The sequence below is a fragment of the Adiantum capillus-veneris genome, chromosome 18, assembly GCF_014529385.1.
Source record: "Adiantum capillus-veneris isolate H3 chromosome 18, ASM1452938v2, whole genome shotgun sequence".
Taxonomy (NCBI): domain Eukaryota; kingdom Viridiplantae; phylum Streptophyta; class Polypodiopsida; order Polypodiales; family Pteridaceae; genus Adiantum; species Adiantum capillus-veneris.
In genome coordinates, this window is record NC_140948.1 from 42,067,040 (window position 1) to 42,075,590 (window position 8,551).

Below are 8,551 nucleotides of genomic sequence, written 5' to 3' on the forward strand. Positions count from 1 at the left end.
AGGATGATAGGAGAGAGGATTGAGTGAATAATTTGGGAGTGCCTACGCTAGTAGAGGGTGCATTTTACAATAAGGTTAGTGGTTAGTAGTTAGTAATTATCACTAAAAAATATTTACAAAATCCTTCACCAAATGGTGAGATATATGATGAGAAAAGTTAGAGAAGGGATGAGCTTGTAAAGAGAGGTTGAAGCCTTGGAGAAGTTGACATTCACCTCTTTACAGCACCGGTAGAAGAAGCGGTCAGCATGGCGAAGTAGCGCGTGTCGATGAAGCTATGTTATCTTCAAACCTTGGAAAATTCATGATAAAAGCCTTCATTTGCAGAAGCTATCCTTGGATTTTTGTTGATTTTTGAAGTTCTTTACAAAGCTGAAGAGAGTATGGTAATATGGACATATATGTAGAGAGAAAGGGGGACACATAGGGTGTAGAAATGGAGGATGAAGGCTATGGAGGTGTGAGAGAAGTGGCAATGGTGAAGAGGGTGAATTAGGACATGGGAGTTGCAGGTTTGGGAGTGGGAAGGAGAGGGAGGAGTGTGTATGAAAGAGGAAAATGATAAAGTGGAAGAGGGAGTGTGGCTGCATAGCATGGGCAAACTGGGGTCCACCAGTAAAATCATAGCTCACAGCTCATAGCTCAAAAAAATATGAAAAAACTTGAGGTGAAATTTCAGCTCACGAGCTACAACTTTTGTCTGTATCACCTTTTCAAATTTGTGGAGCATGTGATCTTTAAAAATTCAGCAAAACCGACTGTTTTTTCCATTGCACAAGGTCCTTGTGAGGTCCTTCTTTGGATGATTCTTTTGAATACCTCCAAGAGTGAGCTCCCCATGGTGCATGAATGCATTCCACATACCCTTGAACTTATTTGGTAGGTCTATAATTGAAGATATTGTGGAGATCATGATATAAGTGAATAGTATAACTAAGAAAATCAAATATTGAGGGGTCTAAAAAAATATGTACATGTCAAATATAAATAATATAGGTGGAAAAAATATAAAGGGGTCAAAATAAATCTCTCTCATTATAAGTCTACCATAAGAAGATGAATATTTTTGGTGTTCTAATTTATGAGAGTAAAAGAGAATAGATGTAGGAAGGAAAAATCACAATAGTGAAAAAATATACACATAAATAAAACTAGTTTTTTCGGATTTTTGTTGGATGGAGTTACACCAAAAATAAGAGAAGCACACACTTAGCATAAATAACACACACCTAAGTATAAACATTTAAATAAATACCAAAATAATTATGAAAAATCATTTTATTTTGGCCCTATATACAATAAAATATTTACACTCAAATGGGCCATAATATACTTATATATTTTTATTATATATATATATATATATATTTTTGGCTCAACTAGCCCAGTGACTAGCTAATTGAGGGTTTTTAAGAAGATATGGGAAAAGTCCCCTAATTCACACACACCTATATACAGTGAAATGGTAGGGATAGCCATAGTGTTTGGATGATTTTGGTAGGGTGAGGTAGCTTACTATGGCAATTATGGACAGCCGAAAAACGGCTATCACTAGCTAGCTCAAGCACTTCATCCTTCATCTCTTGTAGCCAATTATAGATTGCCTCTACAAAGCAATCTATTTTTGCAGAGGGTCAGTTTTTGCAGAGGGGAAGATGACCAATAGCGAGGTCGCTATTGGCCAAAGAAAGGCAACCTCCTTGTAGAGCAAGGTCAAGAATGGCATGAGGGGCCAATGGTGGCGGGCCTGAGCATTGGATGGCAAGGTGGCTGAGCTATTGACGTGACGGCTACAGGGTTGCGGCATCGAGAAGGACGGGAGTGGCCATCCAAGGGGTGTGCAGGAGTAAGGCTTGCGTTCCACCGCCATCAGCAGCGGAAAAAAAGCACCATTCTAGACCAATTGCATCGATATTGGCACAACTTTTATATTCTCAATGTTTAAGTGGATATTTATCCTTCTCTCTTTCTCTCGTGTTTTATGGTGTATCAAGTGAGTGAGTATGTCCAAAGTGAAACAAGGTGTGTGCAACATAGATGTCAGATTAGAATCTAGAGGGTGCTCTTTTGTATGAGGGTGTCGGGTATCTAGAGCATGATAGCTAGTCGGAAAGCTTGAGTCTGTCGATGGTCTTTAGTGTTTGTGAGTATCGGGTCTATTTACATGTGAGTGTATGGTGCTATCAAGGATCAGAAGTCGAGAAAATTTATTGCATGCTATGCGACCGAGTGTATACAGTGAGGGTTGGTTGGGAACGGGTTTGGACATTGGTTGGTTGCAGAGTGAGTATCTCAGTGTTTGTTAAATAGGGGATATGGGTGTTGTGAGATCACTGGGCTATAGAGAGGCAGTTACTAAGTGTGCTGGTGGTTTTTCGACTTCCCCCTTTCCAACGTGTAAAGAGGACACTGATCATGGGGAAGATTCTCCTTATATGGATGTACTACCTAGGATGATTGAGTCGGACAATGTGCATTAAGTCCACCTAGCCGCAACCATAGACACTTGGGAAACAAGGGGACGACTAGGGTCACACCTGAGGGGGATGAAATGCCACCACTCATACCCTTAAATATGCTAGAAGCAATGCATATAGCTTCTGATGACCTACAAGATGAAGGTCTGATTGGCATTGGAACTAGTAGTGTCTCACAAGACTATAGCCCACACGATTTGGGGTCAAAATCATCAATTGAATTGACTCTGAGGATGAATAATTTGAGTTAAATCTTAGTGAAAATGTGGGGACAAACCATTCAGGGCCCAGTGGTACCCTAGATGACAATCTATCCAAGGGAGCAGAAGACACAAGTAGCGATTCATCCAGTGACTCTTCACTAGAGATCGTCCATAATCGAAACTTAGACAAGAAGAGTAAGAGATATAAGAGGCGAGGATATCAAGCAAATGTGAGTGCTAGAATAAAGGAAAATAAATCTACTGCAGAATGGCTTAATTATATGAGGGCATGTGATGCTCGTCGAAAGTTGGTAGATAACTGGGGTGAATACCTTCAAAGCTGTTGGGGTTTTAATTTTTTCACACTGACATGCCTCCTAGAGGTATAGTGCCTTGTTGTTTGATATTGTTATGTAGGACTTATATGGATTTCCATCCACATGGCTGAGGACATTTGCTTCGACAAAATGAGCAACTCCATACCTCCAGGTGTACTACTTTCCATGATTCATGCTGGTGGATATGTATATTTGCTAATTGTGGTTTTTCATGGTTTGTTTGAGTGCAATAGTTATGTTTTTTATCGGCCATTATAGATGTATAAATTTGTCTTTGCTTAAGTTGATTGAACTAGAGTTTAATCTTATAGATGAGCCTTGAGATTAGGAGACCGTGACTTTAGGTTAACTCATTTACTTGACACTAGTCCTAGTTGATAAAATTATCCGAGTGTTTGAGACCTTAGGAATGTTTTAGGCATAGATAAGCTTGCTCACTTAAACAACAAAAGACACTAGTGAGAATACCAAGGAAATGGAAGCAAAAAACATCAGTGCCACAAATGAAAAATCTTACGCTAGTGGAAGAGAAATCCTAGCTTGATTTGGTACTTCACTCACATGCATTGTCTATGGCACTAGAGCCCTAGAGGTTCTTGGTGTGGGCGCTTTTCCTTGAGAAGCAAAAAGCTCCGGACATAAACATAAGCACACACGTCAAATGATTGTGAACCAAAGTAAAAGAAAAAAGAAAAAAAATGACATTCAAAAGACTTCCATTGAGCTTGTAGTTAAAATTTCAAGCTTTCGTTTGGAGTTGTGAGAGCTAGTTGGCTAATCAAAGTTGAAAAGCACAACTAGGGAATCTTGCATTTAGATAATCTTCTTAGCTTAGCTAGTACTAGAGTAGTTTTTTTAACCTTAGTCATAGCTAACTAATTGATAAACTAACTTATAAGCCCAAAACTCTTGATTAATTAATTTCATCAAAGTGCAATTTATTTGTCCTTAATGGCAGTCTAGCATTTCATAAATCTTGCATTTACTCATTTCCACATGTACTTTACATTCCTCTCATGATTTAGTGCCATATAATTCCTCTTGCATAAAACAGTGACTTTGCCTTGCAGATTCAAATCCAGACACTCTACAATATGGACAAAACGGGCTTTCTCTCATAGCTTCCGAGGCGGAACCTACATCAGGAAGGGGGGCATGTTACAACCAAGCGACCACCTTTTATGTAGCCATGGGCTAAGCTTTGCAGACCCGCTAGTAGTGTATTATGCTATTGTCCAGGCTTGTCGGTCAGGTAGGAATGGTTAAGAGTAATCACCAATGAGAGGGACACTCTAAAACTGGAACCTATAATGTTTGGGTAAGATTGGCTAATTTTGGGCGCCCAAATGTGAACGGGCAAGCCCATATAAAAGTCGATCTAAACCTAAAATAGGGCATTCTCTAATTTGTGTGATGCAAGAAGAGTTCTCTTGCTCCATCTTCTTTGTGTACTAGTGTGTGTGTGTGTGCGAGAGAGAGAGAGAGAGAGAGAGAGAGAGAGAGAGAGAGAGAGAGAGAGAGAGAGAGAGAGAGAGAGAGAGAGAGGGTGTGATCGAGCATTGCAGCAGCACGACGGCGGCGAGGCAATTGAGCACGGCACAGTGGCGGCTTCGTCTTCTTTGCAGCAAGGAATCCTCCACGACAGCAAGCGTAGAGCGGTGAGTGGCATACCATTGTCATCTTTGAGCTTACTAGTTTAGGCTAGTTGCGTGCTTGGAGCTATCTGTGTCTCTCACATAGTGTTAGGCAAGTCCCTTGCTTGGATATGTGTGGCAGAAGCCCACACTACGTGGCTAAGATGTGGTTGGTTGAGAAGTGCCCGCTAGATCTTGTTGCACTTTCTCTAGTGTATCTGGCTCAACCTTTTCTTCTTCAATAGGTGTCTCATCTTTGAGAGTGTCCATCCTGATCTCTTTCATACTCTCTGCCTATTGTCTTGGCTCTGGTGCAACAACATACAACTTTATTTCTACTTGCTATTCATTACTCTTCTTTTTGTGTCTTAGTCGTTCCTGATGTTGTTGGCACCAGATCTACCTTTTCCTCTTGCCGGGGTTCCTCTTGAGAAGTCTCTTTGGGCTTAATTTCTACTATGGGAGGTGGAGAGGGTACCCCCATGGTGACAAGAGAAGGAGGTTTTTTATCATGCTTAGTGACAGACAAATCAGATATTTTGACTTCTTCTTTTGCCTCTGTCAGCTCCATTTCTTAGTAGATCATTTCCAGCTATGCAAGGGGATCTTTTCCATAGAAGGGGCTCTTTGTTCTAAGATTCTTTTGAAGATTTGGTTGCCCTTTGCAGACCTTTTTCTCGTTCAAATGCCTCTTTCTCTTTCTCAAGTCTCACCGCTCTCCGAGATGGTTTTTCAATGATGATTGGGATGGGCCTTCAACCTTGCTTTGGTGGCATATATTCAAGTTTCTCCTTGCCTCTATCCATTCATTTTTTCTCATCTTGTCTATTTGGATCCGCTTCACTTTCTTTAGAGGCTTTATCCTGATATTCCTCATTGGCCCTTCATCGCTCTCTTCTTTGTTCTCGACTGGAGAAAACCGGGGTAACTTCCTCTTTGATCTTTTGAGAAATGGTAGTGGCTCATTTTCAACTTTCTCCTTATCTTCTCATTCTTAATTTTTCAATCTAGCTTCTATCCACAGATTTTAATGTAGTGCTAGTTGTAGGTTTTCTACCATCCCGACTGCATGGTAGGTAATTTGAGTGAGAATTTTTGGTGCCCCCAGATACTTGATCCCCTTAGTCTCTTGGTGCTTTTCAAGGTGTTAAGCACATACGAGGCATGATCAATTGACATGGAAATTTTGATCTTCAAACCGGAATTGAAGGATGATGCCATTGCATGGTTTGGACAGGTGTACCTTGGCGGCCTCTCTTGCAAAGAAATGAAAGTACTGATGGAATAATCTTGAGGGTTCCTCCGCCAAATTTTGAATCCTTTCTTGGAAGGTAGTGATAGCCGTCTTTTCAGCTCTCCATAATTGCCATAGTGAACTACCTCACCCTATCAAAATCACTCAAACATTGTGGTTATCCTCACCCTTTCACTGTACATAGGCGTGTGTGTGTGTGTGTTAGGGATTGTTTTTCTCATATTTTATCTAAAATATTTTTCTAGCTTATTATTAGCTAGAAGAGCCAAAAAAAAAGAATTGGATCTATATTGTGGCCTATTTGTGTATATAATCTATTTTTATCCAAGGGCCTATGTACAATATTTCTCTCACACATTTTAATTACTTTTATAAATATCTTTAATTAATTACGTAAATACTTGCAATTAGGTGTGTGTTTTATCAAACCAAAAATTCATGTCATGCATCCTTACCCTTCATCATACTTCTTGTATATAATCCAATGTAATAAATAAAATTCCTCCACGTGAGAATATTCACATTTATTACTTAATAAGAATGACTTATATCCCCTCCGTCACTTATTATGACTCAAATCTCTTCACATTTCACATACTTTTTCTTTATCCCCACAAATAATATTAAGGGCGGGTCCTCTCATTTAACTCTATCATGTCACTTGTGTCTTCTATTTTTTTGTTGTTTATTTTTTATTTTTATTATACTACTCTGGGTATCTTGATTTATTTATACATTACTTTGTTTCTTTTCATCGCATGCATATCATATATTTGTGAGAATTCCTTTTCCACATGTAGATATTAATATCTTAGTGGTCCTTTGTCACTCTCCTAGGCATGCGGGGTCACTCCTTGAAGGCTAAATGGAATCAAAACAAAGAAGGGACCCAGTCAATGACTTTTTTGGGCAAAAAACACGTGTTTTTGCTAATTTTTTAAAAATTAGTTTCCATCCAATTCTGAAGAAGTGGACAACATGGAAAAGTTAACAAGTGATTTCAAAAATGCGCTCAAATTTGATTAGAATTGGTTGACCTCATTTGCATATTGTTTTCGGATTTTTTGTGCACTTTAATCTTCCTACCTCACACACTCAATTAGAGCTAGGTTCCTTTCTACCTTTTCCACACACTCATCCTCCTCCTCCTCCACCAAACCGTGCACCTTTTATGCCTTGTTTTATCTTCTTCACTATTTCCATCTCTCCCTTACTTCATAGCTCAAAAAGTATTGTCTCTACACACATATAGCTCAATTTCTCTCTCTAGAATCAAACTCATATTACCATAACCTCTTCATCCTTTCACAGACAGAGAAAAACTCAACAAATAAGCATGCTCAAGCTCTGAAAAAGGAAAAGTTTGATTATGGAAAATTCAACTTTTCCATGGTCACAAAAACAACACTGACAGATCGAGTTCTACAACCACTTCATCCACTAGAGGAGATAGGTGGAACATTCCCTTTACATATTGTTGTTTCCATCAAATTGTGTATCATTCTTTTATTACTTTTTATCATGGTATAAATCATGTAATGCACCTTAAGTGCATACTCCATGTAATTTTAACCCATCCTACTAACTACAAACTCCTAACACATAAATTAGAACTAACCACCCTAATTACTAAAGCACCTCACATTAGAGTATGTACAAAAAATGAAATGCATTCTCTCTTACTCTCACTCTCTTTTCTCTCCAATTTCACCTCTTTTCATTTCAAATAATTCCACTCTTGAGCCCACATTGATGACTCAAAGGGATAAGATAGAGCCACCTCATTTGAATACTAGAAGAAAACAGTAAGTATGCTTAGTTAGCTTACTAATTAGACTTAGAAATAATTCTAATCGGGGGGCTTTAAATTCCTTGTAAGGCAATCTCTCATAGAACCAACGCTCTATGTGTGAGGAGAGACTAGGTGTAACACCTTTGGGAGATTACATTGTGTGGCGTGAGCAAAGCCCTAATCATACACCTTACATAGGAGAGAGTGTGAGTGTTTGTACTAAATCTCCCTATTGTACATGCTTTCAATTTCATTAATGCAATCAAGAAGTTGGTGCAGCAAGGCGTAATCAAACTTGGCAACCTACTCCTTGCAATGTGTGCAAATTGGCATAAGTATTTGTGAGGTGCTTTGTACCTTTTCAGCTGTCAAATTTAGCTTGCAAAAATTGATGCTTTGTAAGAGGGTAAATAGTGAGAGGGCTCCAAGTACCCTAGGAGAGTGTATGCATGATGGCAATGTGAAGCATTTGGTTGGAGTTTGTGTAGCATTCATGCAAGCTTGATTTGTTTGGAATGTATATATTCACTGTGCAGAGAAAAAACCAAGTCTTCATCAATGCTCTTCCTCTTCCTCGCATTCTCTTAGTTGAGTGTGGATGTGTGTACAAGAGAGTGTCTCCTGTTTTTAAGTGTTTTTGTTGTGTTTTCTTCGTGGTATTTTCCAAGAATTTCCCGTGTCCTAGTTTGCATCCCATAACTAGGTGGTGCCCCTTCACTTGTTTGGCTATGGGTTTTCTTTTTCTTGCTTATGGTTTCCCCAACCCCAATTGAGCAACACGGGAGCCTTGAGGGGTGTTTGGAGGTCTCCTCTCTTGTTGCCCATCCCAGTCCGCCTCAATAGTTATGGTGG